The sequence below is a fragment of the Ceratotherium simum genome, chromosome 16 (genome assembly GCF_057802395.1).
Source record: "Ceratotherium simum simum isolate JZ-2026a chromosome 16, ASM5780239v1, whole genome shotgun sequence".
Taxonomy (NCBI): domain Eukaryota; kingdom Metazoa; phylum Chordata; class Mammalia; order Perissodactyla; family Rhinocerotidae; genus Ceratotherium; species Ceratotherium simum.
The window spans coordinates 29,757,305-29,779,294 of record NC_141915.1 but is presented as its reverse complement, the minus strand read 5'-3'; the positions used below and the strand labels follow the sequence as shown (position 1 = coordinate 29,779,294).

Genomic DNA, 21,990 nt, shown 5'->3' with positions numbered 1-21,990 from the left:
AACAGGAGCAGCTGGGTCTAGAGGGCTTCTAGGAGCCTTGCTCCAAAGCTCTCCAAACCTCCCAAATTCCAGAGGTATGTCAAGGGGTCCACTTCCCACCCATCCAAAGGAAGGCCTCATGTTCTCAGTCCAAATGCTGGTTGCTCTCCAACGAGGGCAGTGCAAGTTCTCACTACCAAGGTGGGATTCCTCCAGAGGGCAACGGGACATCCTGTAGGCTAAACAATAAGAACGCAACGTAAGCATTCAACAAATATTCCCTCATCTAATCTCACAACTACCCTATGAGGTAGGTACTATTCTTGTCCCCACTCTATAGATGGGGAAACTAAGGCTTAGAGGAGACAAATAACAACCAAGGTCAACAAGCCAGCAAGTAGCAGAGGAACAATTCAGACCCCGGCACTCCAACTCCAAAGCATTTAACCCCTATTCTAATGCTGAAGGTCACTCAGATAGTCTAGAAACAAGCCTGGTGGTGCTTACAACCTGGTACGAGGTTCTTAGCCAAGGGTCCCTGAGGTTTCAATGAGGTCCATGGACCCCCCTGAAATCAAATGCACAATTTAATGTGTTTGTGTGTGCATGCAGTTTTCAGGGTGAAAGGGGGTGTCAAAGTTCCCTTTAGATTATCAAAGGGGTCTGGGACCTGAAAAGAGGTTAAGAACCATGGCCCAATGAGGTAACACCCCAATGCCTTGCTAAGTTGACTCTAGAAAACAGATCTTCTGACTTGAGTTCTCTATTTTTTCACTGCACATCTTTGCTCTGAGGAAGTAACCAAGGGGGCAGCCTAAGTTTCTCCAGAAAGGTAGGATGCACTAGCAGTTTAGAATTAGGCAACTTGGCCCTGAAAACCCACCCAGCCTGCTAGGGAGAGGGTATCCAGGAGATAACGCTGCAGGGAGGAGAGGGAAAGGGTTAACAGCTAGTCCCTGCGGATGAAAGGGATTTCCTACACAGTGTTTATTATTTCTCTCCATCACTTAACAACAAGTTCCAACACTGTCCCAATTCTGATCCTGGCTTTTGCTTGAATCCACATAGAGGAAAATTCATTACCAGCAACCCCAAACTATCAGAAATTAGTAAGGCAAAAAAAAAGTTTCTGTTCCAAACTAATTTGCTACAGTTTTAAAGACCACTGTCTTTCTAAAAACAATGATATTCCCTAACTTGGGCCATTGTCCTCATTTTCAGATGCTCCAAGACAGCAGACAATAACAATTGTTCTGCTGCTCACATTTGACAGCCAATACTATCAAGCACGCATTCTGTGCACTGGGCTCCACACTTTACCCATGCTTATCTCATTTAATTCTCACTCCAATCCTATGAGGCAGGATTATTATTATCTCTGACGTACAGATGACAAAATTAAGGTTCAGAGAGGTTAAACAGGTGCCCGAGAACACACAGCAAGTAAGTGAGAGAGCCAGGATTCAAACCCAGGTCTATCTGACCGTAAAGATGGGGCCCTTGACCAGGGCCACTAAAAGCAGTTCTGCAGACCATTCACAAACTGTTGGTTATGGGGCCTTGGCAAAATAAGTACAAGAAAAGAAAGTAAGCGGTCAGCCTTGGCGTAGTGGTTAAGTTTGGTGCACTCCGCTTTGGCAGCCCAGGGTCATGGGTTCGGATCCTGAGTGTGGACCTACACCATTCATCAGCTATGCTGTGGCGGCAACCCACATACAAATAGAGGAAGCCTGGCACAGATGTTAGCTCAGGGCGAATCTTCCTCAAGCAAAAAAAGAGGAAGACTGGCAACAGATGTGAGCTCAGGGCCAATCTCCCTCAGCAAAAAAAAAAAGAAAGTAAGTAAGGATTTAGAGACATTTCTAGCAATTTGACATTGCCACATCATCTCAGACGTGACAGTGAACTTGCCTCTTTGAACAGGGAATGCCTACAGATCAGTTGAGACATTGTCAGACTTGTGCAGACTGGTCGTGCTCAATGGGACCACATACCTGTCCCCAGATGAATGAAGAAGCAACCTGTCTGTCACCTCAGAAAGTTTGTGAGGCACTGTTCTAAAGCACTCTGCAGAGACAGGCCCTGCAGGACACTCAAACGAGGCCTCCAGCCATCCCCTCGGCAGCCCCCTCAGCACGCAAAGTCTTCTAGCATGGTGCCTCTCCAACTTCAATGTGCACACAAACCACCCGGGGATCCTGTTAAAATGTGGACTGACGCGGGCACTCTGAGGTGGGGCCCCAGACTCTCCACTTCTAACCAGGTGACATGGGTACCGCTGGTCTGGGGACCGGACTTTGAGAAGCAAGGCTCTAATTGCACGAGCACACTAGGGCAGACGAGGCTGGTGCTGGAAACTCCGCCTGACAGAGACGGCTCGAGCCCAGCAAGGGCCCAAGCACAGGCTCACCTGTGGGCGAGGACTGGCTGCAAGGAGGGCAGAAGGCCTCGCGTGGGATTGGGCTCCACTCACAGACGGCCCTCGAAACGCACCTTTCCCCCACTCCACATTGAGCCTGGCACAGCCGGGGGCGCTTTTTTCCTGAGTTGCAGAAACAGAAGCCCTTTCTGTCTCAAAGTCTTGACAGAGGGCAGAGAAAAGCAGCTCAGAAGCCTTTGCAAACACTCAGAGGAATACTACCTATAACCATACCCGAGAAGGGGAGGTATTCTGAGAAAACTTTGCTTCCTGCCTCAGCTCTGCTCATGCCAGACTGCAGCTGTACCTCACAGCGATGCCCTGGGAGGGTTACCACACGCGCGCATTCGGGCAGCACTTTTATTCATGGGGCCGGCCCGGTGGTGTAGTGGTCAAGCTCGCATGCTCGGCTGCGGCGGCCCAGGGTTTGTGGGTTTGGATCCCATGTGCGGACCTACGCGCTGCTCATCAAGCCATGCTGTGGCGGCATCCCATATACAAAGTAGAGGAAGACTGGCACAGATGTTAGCTCAAGGACAATCTTCCTCAAGCAAAAAGGGGAAGATTGGCAATAGATGTTAGCTCAGGGCCCCTCAGTGGCCACTCCTGCAGCCAGAAAGGGCCATGAGCAGCACAACTCCAAAGGGAAAGGGTCCTCACTTCCCTCAGGTAAGCCTCAGGTTACCTGTCCTACTCATGGAAATTTTTGTGTGTGTGTGTGAGGAAGAGCAGCCCTGAGCTAACATCCTTTGCCAATCTTCCTCTTTTTGCTGAGGAAGATTAGCTTTGAGTTAACATCTGTTCCCATCTTCCTCTATTTTGTATATGGGATGCCACCACAGCATGGCTTAATGAGCGGTGCATAGGTCTGCGCCCAGGATCCAAACCTGTGAACCCCGGGCCACTGAAGCAGAGTGCGCCAGCTTAACCACCGGGCCAGCCCTGGAAATTCTTGACAGTAGAGACCTTCCTCCTTATTACCAATCTCAGTCTCTCCTAATTCAACTTACGGCACATGGACTGAAGGACTATGTACTTATTAAGGGCAATTCACAGTAAAAGGCCCAGATCTCCCAATCTCCCTTTCATTCAGGGATTCGCTCATTCACTCAAAAACATTTATGGAGCAACTGCCATGTGCCAGGCACCATCATGGACTTGTCAGACAAGGGCCTTTCCTCACCCTTCTCTGAGAAGTAGGGAATAAATGACAGAAGGGGCTATGAAGCCGTTACCTAAGGCAAAGGGCACTCCCTGTTCTTGGAGCCAGAGGGAAAGCGAGCTCCTGGACACTAGCTTTCACATATGCATGGACTTAGAGGAAGTCAGCCCGAGGGTGGGACTGGGCATTTGATGGTACCTAACAAGGGCTCCTTCCCTTGACTCACACAGGACGAAGAAAGGCCTGAGGGTTACTGACACACACAGAAACACAGTCAGAGGGGCTTGATGTCGGAACCAAAAGTGTCTGAACAAGATGCAAACCCAACTCCAGGGAGCATCAGGCTGAAACCTCCTCTGGATATCAGACAACTCTCGTGAAACCACGAGCCTCTTTCTCCTTTGCAAAAACCAAATCACATTCTCCCATCTCCAAACCCTGCCATGTGCTATTTCCCTACAATATGTTCTCACCTGTCTCCTCTCCACCCAACCACCAGTCCTTCCCTCTCTCAGAAGTCGGCTTACGACCAATCTCCAGAAGTCTGGTCCAGGCACTAGAGCAGGGTTTCTTAACCTTGGGCACTACTGACATTTGGGACCAGATAATCGTCTGTCTTGGGGGGCTGTCCTATATATTGGAAGATGTTTAGCAGCATCCCTGGCCTCTACCCACAAATGGCAGCAGCACCACCACCCCCAACCAAAAGTGACAACCAAAAATGTCTCTAGACACTGCCAATGTCTCCTGGGAGACACAATCATCCTCATCTGTGAACTCTGCACTAGAAGGATGGCCTGCAACCCTGGCTGCACTTAAGAAACACCTGGAGAGCTTATAAAACTCACCCATGCCTGGGCCCCCACCCTACGCACATTCCGATTCTGGTCTAAGATTCTACAAGGAAACAATAATGTCTGTCTCTTTACAAGCCCTTAATGTTCTTTTAATATGTTGGTTGGTTCATCCATTAGACTGAATCTCTCTAGGAGCATGAACTATATCTTTTTTCCTCTCTCCACAAGCTCCAGCCAGTGCTCCATGCAGTTCCTCCTATTTTATGCTAATCAGAAAAGCTTAGAAATTTATTGAGCCCCCTCCACCCCCATTTCAGAGGAAGAAGCCACTTCAAATAGCACCATCTCCCCCAAATTCAACAGCATATGACAAGAATAATTTACAACCTCACAAACTTTAAATAGAGGAGGAGACAGAAGAGATGGGAGTCCAAGAGAATCCAGCCACCTGATTTTGGTCCCAGCGTCCAACCTCGGATTGAGTCCCCGTTCATGCTCTCTCTTGGGAGTGAGGAACTTTGCTGAGTGGCCAGGACACCCACCTGCGTATACTCAAGTTTACTGATCCCCACCCTTCTTGACCAGAATGGAAGGCATGAGGCTGGGGGTCAACAACAGTAGTAGAAACTCCAATCTACCAGACTGGACGCTGTTTTCCTCAGGCTGGTAGTGACTTGAAAATAAATGTACCCAGGCCCAGAATCAGCTCCTTTCTGAGCCCAAAAGGCTAAGATCTTTTCCCACATCCCTCTCAAGAATCCCCAGGAGGACCTGGAGAGCTGACTGAGAGGTCCGGCCAATGTTAACAGATATAGTCAGGTCTGTGTCCTGCCTCCCCTCCTCCCCACACCTGAGGCTGCCCCTGCTGGTCACCCCTTCAGACAAGGCCAAAGAGGAATGCAGTGTCAAGGGAGAAGATTTGGTTATTAACCCCTATCTTCCCTAAGTGGAAATGCATTCATCGCTCACTCATTCAGTAACAAACAGAGAGAGAATACCTTACAAGTGACCTAGGTGCTTAGAGAGCACACGCACCATCCTTCCTGATTTTTGTTCTTGGCTTAGCTTAAAGACAAACGGATGGAAGCAGAATCCAGGGACCAAGCTCCCCCAAAGACAGCAGAGGCTATTCAAGCTCCCAGGATCAGCTTTCTCACTAAAATTCACTGGCTAATACCTAAGAAAGCAAATTGCCAATGTGGTTGCATTACATTTAATGAACGATTTAGTGTTTTCTGAGATTATACTCATTTGATATTTACTGCCAAAAGGATGAGCAAGTCTTCAAGATCTGCTTCAGGTGGCCCTGGCTTGCTTGTTGAAATCCAGCTGGGTGCTCGCTTCTGCAGCCCATATACCGACCGACATGGGTCTAGGGCACTGAGGCTTCCATTCTGAGGTGGCCAGCGGGATAGTGATTTTTTTTTCAAGCTTCCTTCCCTCCCCTCAATTACACACATACACACACACCCTGTTGCCTGGAGACTAAACACATTCCTGATGCTCAGGCTTCTTTTCATTCTCCAGAAGCAGGAGCTTTGGAAACTGGGGCCTCCAGGAAACGTGCCTGGGCCGCGGGAGCAGGGGGAACCCGGAGCGACATTTCCTCACACACAGGCCCGCCCCCGCCCCGCTGCCCTCCCCCTCCCCCCCTCCCCCTCCCCCGGTTTGAACAGCCCCAGCAGGCTGGAACTGAAGGGCTCCCACAGGGAACAAGGCCCCTTTGAAAGCCTGTGTTTACCCGGTCCGGGCAGGGGTTGCCATGGCCACGGTCCACGTCGGCGGCCAGAGCAGGCCTCGGCGCGGACGCCCGTCCTGACGCCTTCTAGGGGAGCCCGCTGGCCCCCCAAACCCTCCCCTGAGCCCCGCAGTGCTGGAAGCGCTGATGTTCCTCGTGTCTTCGAAAACAGAATCCTGAAGGGAACGACGGAGGCTTAAGGTTCCCCCAGCAGACCCAGCGGCCGCCTCCCTGGGGCTCCCTAGAGAAAGGCCGGGCGACTGGGCCCGCGGCTGCCAACGGGGGTGATCCTTTCTGCCATTCCTCATCGCCGCGTCCCGGGGAGGCGAGCCCTGGGCGCGGGGCAGGCGGAGGGCCGGCCCCGGGCGTCGCCGGGCGGGCGGGGAAGCCGCAGCGCGCGCCCGGGACAAAGACCGGGGCCGGCCCACCTTCCCCTGTCCCCTCCCGCGGAGAGGCCGGGGGCGCGGAGCCTGTCGCTAACTCAGCCCTCCAACTGCTCTGCGGTCAAGCGTGTCTTCACTGATTTAACTCTCCGGGACCTGCAGCCTCACCCCGGGACCTGGCTCTAGACCCCGAGACTCCCGGCCCCTCGCCCAGGACTGAAGGGAAGGCGCCGCGCCACTTCTAGGCCTCGGCGGGGTCGTCCCGAATTCAGCAATGCCCGGCCCCCGCTCTGGGGCGGGGAAAGCAGGGGGCGGCGGGGGAGAGGCAGGCCGGGGTCTGCCTGTCCGTCTGCTTCCCGCTGCCCCTCGCAGCGCCGGCAGAGCGGAGGTAATGGAAAGACCCGAGCGGCAGCTACCAGACCTGCCTCTCCTTCCGCAGAGTCTGCCGCCCCGGCCAGCTTCCTACCCTCTCTCGGGGTTCTTCCTGCACCCCCCACGCACCCCTACCCAGCCCTCATGTTCACTGTCACTCTTAAACGGCTGGGCACAGCATTACTACACAGCCGTAGGTCCCTGGAATTGGCCAGCTTTGGCTTCTATTAATAATATTAGCTGATACTTTATTGAGCACTCATTTCATGTAATCCTCACGACAACCATCTGAGGTAGGTACTAGGAATATCCTCATTTACAAGTGAGGACACCCAGACTCAAGGAGGTGAAGAAATTTCCCCAGATCTTATAGCTGGCAAGTGAAAGACACGGCTTCAGACCCACCCATCTAATTCCAGACTCCATGCCTTAAATCCCACATTGCATGGACATATGCATATGCTGCATACACTGAACCGTCAAAGAGCAGAACTAACTAAGCCCAGAGAGGTGAAGTGATTTGCTCACAGTCACACAGCCAGCTGGGGCAGTGTCAGACAAGGACCAAAGTGCCATAATCTAGGCTAACATCCTTTCCCCATCACACAGCTTCAGCTACAGAAGCATCCACATTTATTCAGGTGAGACCCTACGCAAGGTACTCTCTTACAAAGTTATGGCCTAATGGCCTACAAATCTAGCCTGGCAATGCCGCCTGCTAGTCCTGTCCACTCCCTCCAGTCCCTGCTCCATGACCGTCCAACAAACAGCTCCCCTGCCTCCACCAAGACTTTTAAATTCTCTCTCACAGGTTATAATTTCTCCCATCCCCCTTCAGGGCAATGCAATCTCCAAGGTTCCTAAGGAGAAATCCCACGCCACCATGCCAGCTCACATGGACACAGCACTTGATAGTTCTCAAAGCTTTCTTACAGACATTATCATAAACATTATCCAACCAGCTCAACAACTCTTGAACCAGGTAAGCACGGGCATCTTTTTGAGTATTGCCTCCACCCCCATTCACAGAGGAAGGCTCCCAAACCATGGTGGTACTATAGGACCATGTCTTCCTGGCTACAGCTGATCAGACCAGTGGGAGACAGCTGACACAAATGAGCTAATAAGGTTCTTCCCCCAGGAATTTGAATCAAGGTTCTTCGATATATTCAGTCTGATGGTTACTGGAACCAGGATGGGTATAGTTGAGACCTGAGGGGCCATGAGTTCTGGCACACATCCACAGAAGCAGTGGTGTCCTGCAGTTGTAGGCACTTGAGAGGCCAGCCATATTTCCTGCCCTTGATTCTTCCATTTCCCCCCTGGCTTCAAATAGCTCAAGCTGGTTTCTGTTACTTGCAATCAGTAGAGTCTGAACTAAGAGTTGGGCTGGATTATTCTTTCTTTTACAGTTCAGGAAAGAGGCTCACTGAGGTGAAGTGACTAAATGAATGGCACAAGACCGACATGTAAGAAAGAGCAGGTTAAACTCCCTGCTACGTAACTGTCCTTCAGTGCCATCTCATGCCTCCTTCCCTGAATTAAAGGAAGTGGCAGGTGTTCTCTTCCTGTCAGTGTCAAAAATGGTAACTGAGGATAAGTGATTAAGCCAGAGGCACTCCAACAGACTAAAGCCAGGGACAAGAAACACAAAATCGTCTCTGAAACCGTGAAGACAGTCCTTTGCCGCTCTACATTTCCCAGCCTCCCTTCCAGTTAGGTTGGAGCCATGTGACTAGTTCTGGCCAATGAAATGTGAATGGAAGTAATAGGTTCCTTGTCAAGGCAGTTAATAGCCAGGGGCTGCTTCCATCTCTCTCTTCCCCTCCTGTGGGAGGCCCCATATTCCAGATGGTGTGGCTACAGATGTGGGGGGACTGCCTAACCCACATCAGACTTTCCATGAGCACAAATTAAACCTAGATTTTGTCCAGCTACCGGGATGTCAGGGTTTGGTTATTACTGCAGCAGAGTCTAACCTCTCCTAAGTGAAGCACATAAATTATTCAACCTGGGCCCATCGGCACATTTCTCTGATCTGCAGGATGCTGCATTTGTTTGTTTAACATTCATTTGTTTAACAAATATTTCTAGAGCACCAATGCCAGATGCTGTAACAGGTATAGCCAAGAGCACAGTAGTAAAAAAGACCCATTCTCTTCTGTCAAGAAACTCCCTATCTGGTGACACACAGGCCCTACTGTGGGACTAAAAGGAACATTTCTACAGGAGTGAAAGCAGGACCTCCCACCTGGTCACTGGCTAAACTGAGCCAGGAGGAAAGGTAAGCTGCCAGGAAGCAAAGACAGCTTGTCCCAGCAACTCCAGAAGTGTGGCAGCCAAGAGTGAGTTCACACCAGATTTTCACACCCTGGGCTCTACCAGCTCCCCTGCTGCCAGCCTCGTGGCCACACACAAGAGCTACCCTTGCCCTGGGCACAGAACAGAGGAGAGAAGGCATCAAGGAGGAGTCATCCAGAGACCAGTTGGCTGATAGAAAACAGCAGCAGCAAAAGACAGCTCATCTGCCCTCACCCTCTGCAGCAGAAGTATCTCCTCTGGGAATCACCCCCCTGCTTAATTTATTTCTGCCCAAAAAGTCCCCAGTGACTGAGCTGTTCTCCCCTGACCCCACATAGTTGAGAACCAACCAGAGAAATCATCACTCTATCAGGAACTGGTTTCTAGCTACAGTCTCCTTTCTTTATGCCAAAAGCTAGATGAGAAGAGCAGTTAGGCAGGCAGGGTCGCCATATACAGTTGTGTGGGCTGTTCACTGCACAAGGTGCCCATCCAAAGGGGAAAATGGGGCTGGAATCAGCCTGTGCTCTGCTTACCAAGCTGTTTACCCTGGAGAAAGGGTCCCTTCTTCTAACTCACACAAAGGTGTCTGCTGTATGCCATAGAAGCGCTGGGGCTGGAACTTCATAAAGAGTGAAGAACTCTGGTGATGGGGACATGGGAATATACTATACTAGTCTCTCTACCTTTGTATATATTTGAAGATTTTCACAATAAATGTGTAAAACCAAAAACCAAAAAACATCCCACCCAGTAAGTGGCTATGTTGCTTGGACAAGTTACTTTATCCCTTAGCCCCCAGCCTCAGCTTCCACATGTAAAAAGACAATTATCCCTGGCTCACAGGGTTGGTATAGGACTAAATTAAATTCCTTAAGTGAAATACTTGACAGAATAAGTCCTCTTACAAATGGAAGCTATTAACAGTAGCTGCTGCTGATGGCTGGAGCAGGAAGGAAAACAAGGCAAAATGGGGGCAGAGGGGTACTGTCGAGAAAAGCAAACACTCTGGGAAATGTGTGCCAGGAAGCAGAGGGAGTCTGAAGACACAACCACCCTGTTAACGCTCCTAAATCGGGCTTCCAGGGGGCTGCTCTGAGGGAGTTTTCTTGCAACCCCTCCCTCCAGGGCAGACGTCACATTCTTCTGGGGACCCCGGCCTCAGCTCAGAATCCAAATTAAGGTCCACAGAAAGGTCATAAAGCATGGCTCAGAAAAGGATGTGCTCCCCAGCCTCCCGGCAAACTCAGGGAAGGGCAGGGCAGCTTGTGGGTGGGGCTGGGTGGGCAGGGAGTGCTCACCCCTGGAAGGAGTCCTCGAAGAGAATAAGAGGTCCCCAAGGGTGTCCCAGGGGTCAGGCATTAGCACAGAGAGGGATGGAGTATGACTAGCCATCCACATCCCTGAAGGTCAAAAGCTATTTTTGAATTGTCCAGTTTTATGTAATGAATTTTTATGTTAATGTCTTCGAAATTATCACTGCTGTGTGTGAATTTCACCAGTGGTTTGTCAGTATAAAATGACACTTACACCCTCTATTTATTTCCCCTTAAGGCCTGTTCATTCCCCAGAGCCTCACAGGGATGGAGAGGGCTGAGGGTGGCAATGACAGGAAGCTGGAGCCCTACCCAAAGCCCCTGGAGGGACCTCCTCTTTGGCTCCAACCACCAAGGCCCTGTGTGCCGGCCTCTGCCCTGGGAGCCCGACACAGAAGGCTTCTGGTTTCAGTCAAATGCCATCTCACTCGCTCGTTCTCTCCGTTCTTTTTTCTTTTCCAGGATGAAAGCTAATAGGATGATTCATTCTCTTATTAAGTTGCCTCAGGAGAAAAAAGGAAGTCACCCAAGTTCACTTATCCTCTCTCGGATGAACACAAGCCGCTCCATGGCTCATCCCCATATGCACTTCACAGAAATGAAACAACAAACAAGAAATTCCACTAAAAAGCCCATCCTTCACCTTTCCTTTCACGTCTCAAGAATTCACTATCCTCAGCAGTTTCCTAAGTTTCTAAAGCTGTCCCAGCTGAGGGCTGAGTTGGGCTTTAAAGACAGGCTTCCAATAAAATGTGATAGGAGAGGGAAGGGGCATGTGGCTCTTAAACCCACAGACACTGCAATCCCTGGTGGCAGATAGTAAAAATCCACCCAGAAAATGTCCTTCTCTGTCCCTGTCGGCTCCCTGCAGCTCTGGCCCAAACTTAGAAACAGCTGTTTCCCTTTAACTCCAAAAAAAGCTCTCATATGCTCCATCTCCTCATTCTTTCCAACACTGTGATCTGTACACTTAATCTACCTCCAGGCTCAGCTTATCCCTCCTGCAGCTCGTCAAAGAAGAGGAACAAAGAACTGCAATGTTATAAAGTCCTCTTGTAAACACCATCTACAGACCCAGCAGCCTGGCTTTCTGAGTTCAGATCCCAGCTCCTCAACTAACTAGCTGTGTGACCTTGGGCAAGCTGACTTAACCCTCTGTGCCTCAGTCTCCTCATATGTGAAGTGATGATAATACTATACTCATAGGGCTGAGTAAATAAATTAATATTCTTAAAATGCTTAGAAAGGTGCCTGGCATGCAATAGCATGTAATAAATGTTAGTGTTATTATTAGACCATCAGAACAATCCTGTGCTGTGGGGATTATTATTACCAGCTCTAGGTAACAGATGTGTTCAACAACCATTTGTTGCTGTGGGTATAATAATAGATTAGCCTCAAGAAAAGTACAAGTTAAGAAGCTAAGTGATCTGCTCAGAATGACACAGTCCATACGTGGCAGAGCTGAGACTGGCTCTCTGGCTTTGGACTGCAAATAGCACACTCACAAATTTCACACTTTAACACGCTCCCTCCCTCAGGCATGGAAATTTGAGAAGTCCCATGGATCAGCATCAAAAACAGATTTCAATTCTGTAACCCCAGAGAGTGGCAGTATCTCAAGGGAATGTTGCAGGATTTGCCAAACAAAATTAATTTCCATTTGTTTTCATATTCCAAGGAAACATATCAAAGCAGCCTTACAGGAGAGGATGGTACCCCATCAAAGGTGTCAAAAGACCCCTCTAGGCTGAGGATCACACCCGCCTCAGCAATGTCTCAGACTCAAAGGGCTCCCTTGGGAGGCTCCTAGGCTGTCAGCGATTTGCAAAAAAAGGTCAGTGCAAATCATTTGAAAGCACATTTGTGCAGGCATGGCCTAAGACATGTGGACTTCTGCCAAGCCCATAGTTTTTTAAAACAAGCACTGTCTTCACCCTCAATAAATAGCAGCCAAGCTACAGAACTATTTCCATTACACCCAAAAGCCTGCTTGCCACTACAACTCATTGAAATGGATGTTTCCAATTTCAGAAGAACTCCTCGACAAAAACATCGAAAAACACCCCCACCTCTCCAGCAGAGGTAACCCATCTGGCATCTAGGAAACCTCTAAATACTAGTAAATAATATCTGTGGAAACAAATTATTTGGTAAACATACACCCTCATGCCCAAAGTCTAATAACTATATCTAATAAATGGATTAAGCCCGTTTCTTCTAGCTCTATTACGAACATTCATTAGAAGATTTCTACAGAAGTACTTTCATAAATGTTCTTCATGTATTTCAAGACTGTGATGAAATTACATTACGGCCATCCTGGAGACAGCTAAGAATAAAGAGTTTAGGGCTGGCCCCATGGCTTGGCGGTTAAGTGCGCACGCTCCGCTACTGGCAGCCCGGGGTTCGGATCCGGGCGCGCACCGACGCACAGCTTGTCTGGCCATGCTGAGGCCGCGTCCCACATACAGCAACTAGAAGGATGCGCAACTACGATGTACAACTATCTACTGGGGCTTTGGGAAAAAAAGGAGGAGGATTGGCAATAGATGTTAGCTCAGAGCCGGTCTTCCTCAGCAAAAAGAGGAGGATTAGCACGGATGTTAGCTCAGGGCTGATCTTCCTCACAAAAAAAAAGAAAAAGAAAAGAAAAGAGGACAAAGAAAAAAAAATAACAGCAGCAGCAGCTAACATTTATTGAGAATTTACAATAAGCCAAGCATTGTGCTAAGGGCTTAATAAGTATTTGATCCTCATTAGCAACCATTACGGAATATTACTCCCATTTTATGGATCAGAAAAGTAAGACTGAGAAAGACTAAGTAACTTGCCCCAGGAACACAGCAGAGACCAGCAGAGGCTGGATTCACACACAGGCGGTCTGACTCCACGTTCTTAACCACATACCATAGGTCTTTTCAAGGTGCTTAACGACCCAGGACCACAAATTCCTCTAGGAGCAGTCTGGATGATCTTCAAAATCCTTTCCGGCTTTAAAATTCAGTGATTCGCTCTTTTAGAAATAAAACGAATTTATGACTTTGAGAAATAAAACGCAATGACGGTCCAGCACTGCGGAGATGGAATGAAACATCTGTGCATGCCTGCCCCAGGTGCAGTCAGGGGAGAACACTGCTGATTTTCTAGGATAATGATGCCCTATGAAACAGCCAGCCTGGCCCCAAACCAGCTCAGGAAAAATGACAGCATGAAGTTCTCAAAGGATGCACCTTTGCAACTTGCAAAGGTCTGCAAGTTCTCAACTATCAGCTCTCAAACCTTAATTTAGCCTTTTTTTTTTTTCAAGAGAAGTCAAAGGGAAGAAAACGCAGCCCAGTGGGGGCTCGTTTTAAGGATGCCAGGACAAGATGCATGTGGGCCTTGCAGCATACTTAACACCTTACTTTCTTCTCGGCTCTATACCTGCTCATGGAAAACCCGCCTCATCCAGGTAATCCGTGCTTTACAGCCTCCCTATGACCTCCCAGCCCATGGCTCGGTAGTCCTGTAACTGCACAGAGTTTTGTCCCATGCACACCTGCTGATATCTTCACACACTCCCTCCCTCGTCACCACCCCAGTCTCCAGACACACGGACACTCAATGGCTGCCTTCCCCGACTCCATCTCTGATTCACTGTCTTCCCCTCCCTGCTCAGCACAGGAGTTCCCTGCCCACCCACCTTGCCACTAGCTGACACAGCCAATGGTGAAACTCTCTCCCAGCTCACCCCTCCTCTCGCTCTCCCTAGCTCACTCTCTCTCTCAGCTCCTGGTACAGCCTGAAACCGAAACTAATCTCAGACCTGAACAAAGTGAAATCATTTCCTACGCCTGATCACCCTACATGACCACAGAGCAGCTTCTCCTCAACAGAGCTCCAATCCAGCTTGCTGGTCCCCTGAAAAAACACCTCTATAGATGTCCTCTTAGAACCTAATGCTTGCTTAATCAATAGGGGATGACACGGTTCGAGGAGGAAGCAAGAGTTCTTGCCATAGTGTTTTCTGCTGTTGCTTCTCTTTAATTTGCACAAGTCAATTTAAATTCACCCCAGAAAGTAAAGGTTACTACCCCGTATTTTAAACTCATTGTCTGGCATCAGTTGATATTGGGTTCATTCTTAATCAGATTCTCTTCTGAGAGCAAGCCTCGTTCTCTTCGGAGATCTCTGTAGCCATCTTGCTGAGCGCGGTTTAGATTGCTCTACCACATGCTTTTCCTAAATTTGAAAAATGCAGCCTTGACTTTTGTGCTAGGAACACCAAAAAAATTAAAACAAACCAAACAAGCAAAAGTCATTATAAATGAACATCAGCTCTTGATGATCTTTCCAAAAATTATAAATTTTGAGAAAGATCCTAAACTGTGTTTTGTTAATAACCCGTGCCCCCAGCACACTTCCGGGCACCTTTCTATGTTGCTGGGGGTATTATGGAATGATTCTACTGTTGTCTTCAGCAAAACAGAACTGGAAGGGTAAATGCACTGGCCCAGCAAGTATATGGTAGGAGTATTAACTTTTGGATTGTCTGCTATTTACTCTTCATTCAACAAAGCTTACTGGAGACCCTGTATGTGCACCCGAAGCTCTTCTAGGTGCTGGGCCAGCCGGGTGAATAAGACAAGCCTCTAGCTCCAACTGGGAACCTTATTGTCAGAAATATCTTCTGCAGAGGAGCTGATGCTTTCTCTAGTTCCAACAGCCAGACAAACGGTCAACGACTTGCAGGTTTCCTGCAGCCCTCTTCCCATGGCTTGGACTCCCTCCTGTAGGGCTGCGGGGCACTCCCAGTGAGCATTCCCTCTGACTGGGATCAGCGCAGGGCAAGACCCCAGCTGTTGGGCAGATGTGGTTCGTGTCTTGGCTTACTAATTAACAGATGAGCCGCTCAACATTATTGGGCCTTCTTCAGTCACTTCAATGGTAAAAGGACGGGTAAGGCCAGATTTGAGCAATCTTCTGGCTCAAAAATTCCAGCTCCTTTTCCCCTCCTATCACTGAGCTGACACAGACCTCTAGGGGCCTCTATTTCATCTTCCTGTCTCCACATGAAACCTCTTAAACCACAAAGACAAATGAAACTTGTTCCCATTTCGAAAGATCTTTGGGGAGGCCATTCCCCTCTGCTCCTATGAGTCACTTGTTCTCACATCTCACATCCTATCTGGAATGTCGTCCTCAGACCCTACTTGAGTCCTTCCTCTGCCGTTGACATGCATTTGCCTCTGGTTCTGCTCCTAAGTATGAAAAGACAAGAGTGAATCACTGCGTTCTGAGCAGTAACTCTTACGAGATTTTTATTTCTTCTTCAGCATGGTCACTGCAGGCATTACAGGAGGTTACCATTAAAAACCACAAAGGCATCAAGGAAGCCAACCACACTTCCCAGTTTCTGCCTCACACTGCCAAGGGTGGTGCAGGATCCAGAAAATCTGACCCTCAGTTCTACATACTGTTTACAGAGTAGGAGAGCAATGTGCTCCGTGGCCAGATCAAAAGCCCCAGAGACAGCGGCCACCTTTACCCTCACTCAGCTCAAGTGCCCCTCTTCCAGGAAGCCTTCCCTGCCCCAACTCCTCTTCTAGATGGCAAAGCATCCCTTTCTTCAACACTTTGTCTCATTGCAGTACTTGTCGGGGCAACTGGAGCTCTAGGCTAACATGTTTGTCTCCTCTACTAGACCATAGGTATCTTGCAGGCTGGGGCCATGTCTTAGTGACCTTTGTACTCAAGGTCAGGCTCCAGTAAAGTGTCTGGCACTTGGCCAGTGGTTCTCATCAAAGTGTGCTAGGCTGAACCCTCCAGGCATGTTCCAATGATGCTTGAATGTTGCATTGGCAGCCCTTCAAGCAGAGCACAAAACCCCTCCATCTCCCCCACCCCATCATCCCCACCTCACTCCACCCCCCAGCCCAGAAGGGGTCTTTCTGAGAATTTCTCTAAGGATATAAGCTCTGTAGCTAGGCCATTTGGGTTCAAATCCAGGCTCTGCCACTTTCTGGCCATGTGATCTTGAGCAAGTTACTTAACCTCTTTATGTCTGTTTCTTCACTGAAAAATCGACACAGTATCTCATAGAGTCTTGTGAGGGTTAAATGAGTTGATCCATGAGAAACACTTGGAATATGGTCTGACCCATAGCAAGTGCTCAGTGAGTGCTGGAATGATTACTTCTCAAGGCTTCCTTCCCAGAACCCCCCACCTGCCCCCTGAAGCTTCCACTCTTGACAACGTATTGGGCCTGCCCCCCTCACTAGACTCCCTTCCTCCAGGCCCCCTTTGCCCTGTTATTCCAGGACCAATATTAGCATTAACATAAAAGTCATTCAACTCTCCTCACTGATTATGATCGCCCCCACACCCTACCCCCATCAGCTTAGAGGGCAAATTCTCCCAAGAGAAGAAGAGTTGGTTCCACAGCAGGGCTACAGATGCTGAGTCATTCTGTCCCCCACCATGCTTCTCTAAAGTCACCCTTGACAGTTCAGCCTCCCCATCTCCCCATTGTGCAGTCCCCTCTGCTCACAATTTAAGAGCCTTACCCCACCCCATCCCATCCCTCCAAAAGCCAGCCTCGGCCTCTACAGTTTTTACCAAAGATTTTCCTTAACAATAAGGAGCCTCAGACCATTAGCACCTCTGTGCAGAAATCATAATATTAATTGCTTCTACTCTAAAGTTTTCTTTTTTTCTGGCATACATGTTAGATCTTTAACTCTTTCTAAAGCTGAGAAACTGAGGCACATACAAAGTCATCAAGTAAGATGGAGAGCTGGGATTCTAACTGGGGATATATAACTTCAGATCCTACACTCAGAACCACTAAGCTATGATGGAAATGGGCACAAAGTGGCCAGACTGTCTCCTATAGGTGGAGATTAGAGGGAGTTGGAACTTTTTTATCCCACCAATCATTCCTCAAAGACACTCGGTGCCACCATAACAGAAATGAAAGGGTCACATTTTATGAAAAGGGAGTTTATGTTTACAGGCATTGTTACCATTTTTATCATTTAGGACCTGTTTCAAAGATGAGAGTGGCAGCTGCATTATTAGGAGTCCATTATATTGCTCTGACACATCAGAGGGAGGCTGGAAGCAGAGAGGATCAGAGAAGCACTGAGTGAGCTGACACAACCAGCATCCTAAACTCACCAACCTGTGGCATCAGGGCAGCAGCAGACAGACAAGTCCTGGCACTGAGGAAGGTAAATTTTTAGTCACTGCCACAGGACCCTTACATCCCACCAAGACAACTTCCAAGTTCCAAGTCAGGGACCGCTGGCCAACAGCGTCTCCAAGGCCCTTATGGCTCTTACTTCCCAAGAGTGTAAGAGCCAACAAAACAGAGGCATCACCTCCTCCGGGCCACTTTGTATATTCAGAGGTGATCCCTGTCTGCCTCCCAGTTTCCTGCCCCCGAGGCTCTAGAATACTCCTGCCTATGTTGCTTATGGCCAGGATGGAGAAATCCATCAAGGCAGAGCAAATGTAGGAAGCTCTTAGGGAAGAAACAAGCGTGAGCCCCACGATATGCCAAATACTGTACTTGCTAGTTAGACAAAAAAAATCCCCATGAGCTATTGTTGTCTGCGGGCACTTGAGCCTAAGAAGGGCTTCTCAACACCAAGGAAGGGAAGTAACAGAGGGCAGACCCTACAACAGGCTCCTCCAGACCCCGGGCAAGTGTAGATGCCACAAACATCTGAGCAGCAGCCCAGGGCTAAGAAAGAAAAGGCAGGCCAGGCCCCCTTGGGGATGCACTGGGGTTGGTGACAGCCATCCCCTCTGGCCCCCACGTGCCTTTTAAAGTCCAGAAGGACCTAAGGAAACTACAACGCCTAGATCCTGGCCTTGGACAACTCTGCCCCAAGACCTCCTCAAGAGGAGGAGTGTCACACTTACACTCTCCGCTGAAGCACCTTCTCCCACCTCACCCCATTTCCCCAAGAATGAGCTGCGGCTCTTAAAGCGCCTGGCTCCTATACCCAGTTGAAACACCAGAACATCCATCCCTCACCCTAATCCCCATATTTACCTAATTCTCTGGGCCAGTGCCCAGAGCCTTCCCACCACACAGACAGCAAAATCATCCCCTGGAGAAAGGCCACCCCATCTGCCCCCATCCTCTGGCTATCTGTAGGGAGCTGGGATCTGGTCCAGAGTTTCCAGATCTCCATGGCCACAAGCCCAAATTTGCACTGGAAGGTCATGAGAAAAGACCTCTCTTGAGAGGTCTGCTCTTTGCACCCTGGTATTATACTGACCAGTCACAGGAGGGAACTGTTCTGAATGGCCTAGGCTGGATTACGGACTCTAGATGGGGGTCTTAATAGGGGTCCCAGTTGCAAGGGGTATAATAACCCTCTGATACTGTGTATGAAATGTGTCCCTGCACACAGGCATGTTCCTGAGGCGGGGGGAGTTAGAGCTTTCATCAGATTCTCAAAGGGGCTCATCACCCCAACCTCTGGCCCCAAATGCCCCCCTAGTCATATTATCATCCCCAGGCCATCCTTATTGTCTAAGGTCTCTCTCCTATTCAAGGATGTGCCCAGGCCCGAGGCTCCACCCCTGTCCCCTTGTCTCCTGCTTCCTCCAGCTGCAGAAAGAGGACAGGGGGGTTTCAAACCCAACCCTCCTGCACACACCCTCCAGCTTCCCAGTGACCTGAGCCTGGTTTCTCTCTCCATCCCAGAGATGTCACCCTCCATTCACATTGCAGTCACAACAGCATCGACCCCCAACAAGAGAGAGGGCCCAATTTCACACTTGATCCCACAGGAAGCAAACCTCATGGTGAGACGACTTCCCACAGGAGAGAATTCCCCGTGTCCCTCACCTGGCACACCTGGCTAACTCCACCCAGACTGCAAAGATGAGCATGCCTGGCAAAGAAAAGAGATAAGAGGCCCAGAACATCTCCTGGAGTCCCTTCTCCTGGGCCAGGTGGCTCACCCTGCCACAGGATAACCAACAGCAAGGCTTACTCCCATGCTTGGGGATGCTCCTGCCCGAGGGTCAGGTGGGGAGGGAGATGGTCTTGTATCCTGTATCACCTCTAGGATATCTTATTTCTAAACTCCCAGTCATTCCCCTCACCCTCCACTCTCACACACACACACAAAAGTAAAATCTAAAACCTCCCTTCCCCTAAAACAAATTCCTCTGCAGGAATTTAATTTCAGTATAAATTCTTGGAGCTAAAACTTCTTTTAAGGGGAAAAGAAATGGGCAAGCCAGGGCTAGGTGTAAGGCAATAATGCGACGAGAAAACCAAGAGGAGAGAATGAATTAACGCCAACACCTGGCCCCTGGAGCTCAGAGCCCGGGGCACAAAGCGCCGGAGGGGCGGGGGAGCAGGGGCGGGGACAGTGCGTTCTGAACTTTCCTAGCCCAGCCGCCGGGAGATGCAGCTCCCAGGGGAGCGGGTGGGACCAGGAAAGGCTGAGCTGACCTGTGACATCGGCGGGGGCAGGAAGCGAACCTCGCCTCCTCCTAAAAGGAGCTCGGCCCCCAGCACGCGCCCCCCGCCAGCCGTCTCCAACCAGCCAGTGCCCCCAGGCCCAGGCAAAGCGGGGAGGGGCGCCCGCACAAAAAGGGGAGCGGCGGGAGAAGGGACTCAGGGCGGCGCCGGCTCGGGGAGGCCTCGCTGCCCTTCCCGGCGCCGTCCGCCCGCGCCCACCCCTCTCATCCGGCGCCGGGCTCCCAGCCCCCCGATCCCGCACGCCCCGCGCGCCCACGGCCTGGGATGAGGTGGGGGCTCCGGCAGGAAGCGAGGGCCGGACCTGCCGCACGCGGCCGGGCGGCGCGGGCTCCCGGGAAGCCGCGGCGGCAGCTCCGGGAATCAAACTCGCGCCGACCCGGGCCTCCCGGCGGCGCCTCGGCGCTCGGGGCCGGAGAAGGTGGGGCCGCCGGGCCGGGGCCGGGGCCGGGATTGCGCGCGGGGCGGCCCGCGGGCGAGCGCAGGCGGGGGCGAAGGGAGGGTCTTACCGAGCAGCCGCCACGCGCGTCCGCTGCCCGCGGGCCGGTGGGGCCGGCGGGCGGGGGAGGGGCCGCGATCCCGCAGCGGCGGCGGCGGCGGCGGCGGCGGGCCCGGCGCGGCGGCGCGGCTAGGGCGCGGGAGGCGGAGAATGCGAGGCGAGGCCGGCTTCCTAGCGGCGGGCGGCGAGAAATGCAGCTGTCCCTGCGCGGCTGCGGCGGGGCCACAAGTGGGGCCGCGGGGAGGAGCGGGGCTGCGGGCGGGGCGGGGGCCGGGCTGCGGCGCCCCCAGACCCTCTCGATGCCTGACCCCTTTCGAGAGAGGAAGGCAGCAGGAATGGGGTCCGAAAGCAACACAGTTTCGGGAGCCGGGGGACACCCGCTGAAGATTAGGAAAATCCCCGCCGTGTGCCCCCCACCCGCACCGGCCGCAGTGACTCCCGGTGAGCGAGGAGCCTGGGTCTTCCGGGCAGAGCGGGGTGCGGGGCGTTCTGCCCCTCCTGGCTCGGGGAGCGGCGCTGGGAAGGCGCACCCCGGAGAGAGTGGGGCGGGGAGACCCGAGACCTGGGCTCGGAGGGGAACCTGAGAGCAGGGCTGCACCGAGAGGATGCAGTGTGTGGACACACATCTGGGGCCTGGGACAGCTGAAGGTGAGGGAGGGGCGGCCCTCTGGGAGTTAGGGCTCGGGAAAGGAAACAAAATAAAATGGTCAAGTCAGAGGAGATGGTGGGGAGGGGGTCGGGAAATCAAAGATATTACCCGTTCACACCATCAGATACCACTTGCCATCTCCCCACCTGCTCCCCAACATCCCTGACCACTTCAGGGGCTTATGAGCCCTGAGAAGATTTTCCACAGAAGATTGTTTAATAAATGAGAAATCAACCTTGGCTATTCTTTCTCCACGTGGTTTGGTTTCTGACTCCAATTTGGGGATGGGTAGGGTGGGGTGGGTGGTGACCACCAAAGCACCTGCTTTGAAGAGGTGCTACCTAGGGTATCTGAGGAGGGTTGAAGGCCTGCTCCGCCCCCAGACAGCTTGCAAAGGGTCTGCACCCTCCTCCTGGAAGAGCCTGCCTTAGAGACCCACTTGACCATCTGGGCTCAGACCCCTGGAAATAGCCCCCTCTCCCCTCATCCTCTGAGGGCTTGCAGTCCCCTAGCTCTGCTGAGACACGTCAGCATGCTCAGCCACAGAGACATCTGATGGTAAAAACCACAAACCAAAGTGCCCCAGACACCAGTGTGTTTCCATCATTTGCATGTCAAGGGTGAGTTTCTTCAGCAGGTTGGGAAGCTGGGAGGGGGAGAAACCTCAGAACAGCACCCTCCTTGCGGAGGCCCAACATTGTGTTAGCATGTGGGGTCGACCTCCAGGAGCCCTCCCAGGATCTCCTCTCTCCTGCCCCTCTCTCCCCACGCTCCTTCACTTGGTGGTACATTCAATTTCAGGAGGCTCTTGAAACTCCGGGAGGTGGTCCCTAGACCAGGTTAAAGATCTTAATCTAGAGGGCCTGACCCCTGCCTGCACGCTGA

General features: G+C 51.1%; 1 protein-coding gene across 1 annotated transcript in view; it reads right to left on the bottom strand.

Annotated features, from left to right (window-relative positions):
* The window catches only part of CUEDC1 (CUE domain containing 1), a 77,166-nt gene extending 56,587 nt beyond the window's left edge, over window positions 1-20,579 (bottom strand). Inside the window, exon 1 of the mRNA XM_087440931.1 lies at window positions 20,467-20,579. The gene's annotated coding sequence lies outside the window, so the exon portion shown is untranslated. The remainder of the gene's footprint in view (window positions 1-20,466) is intronic.
* Between the last annotated feature and the right edge of the window lie 1,411 nt (window positions 20,580-21,990).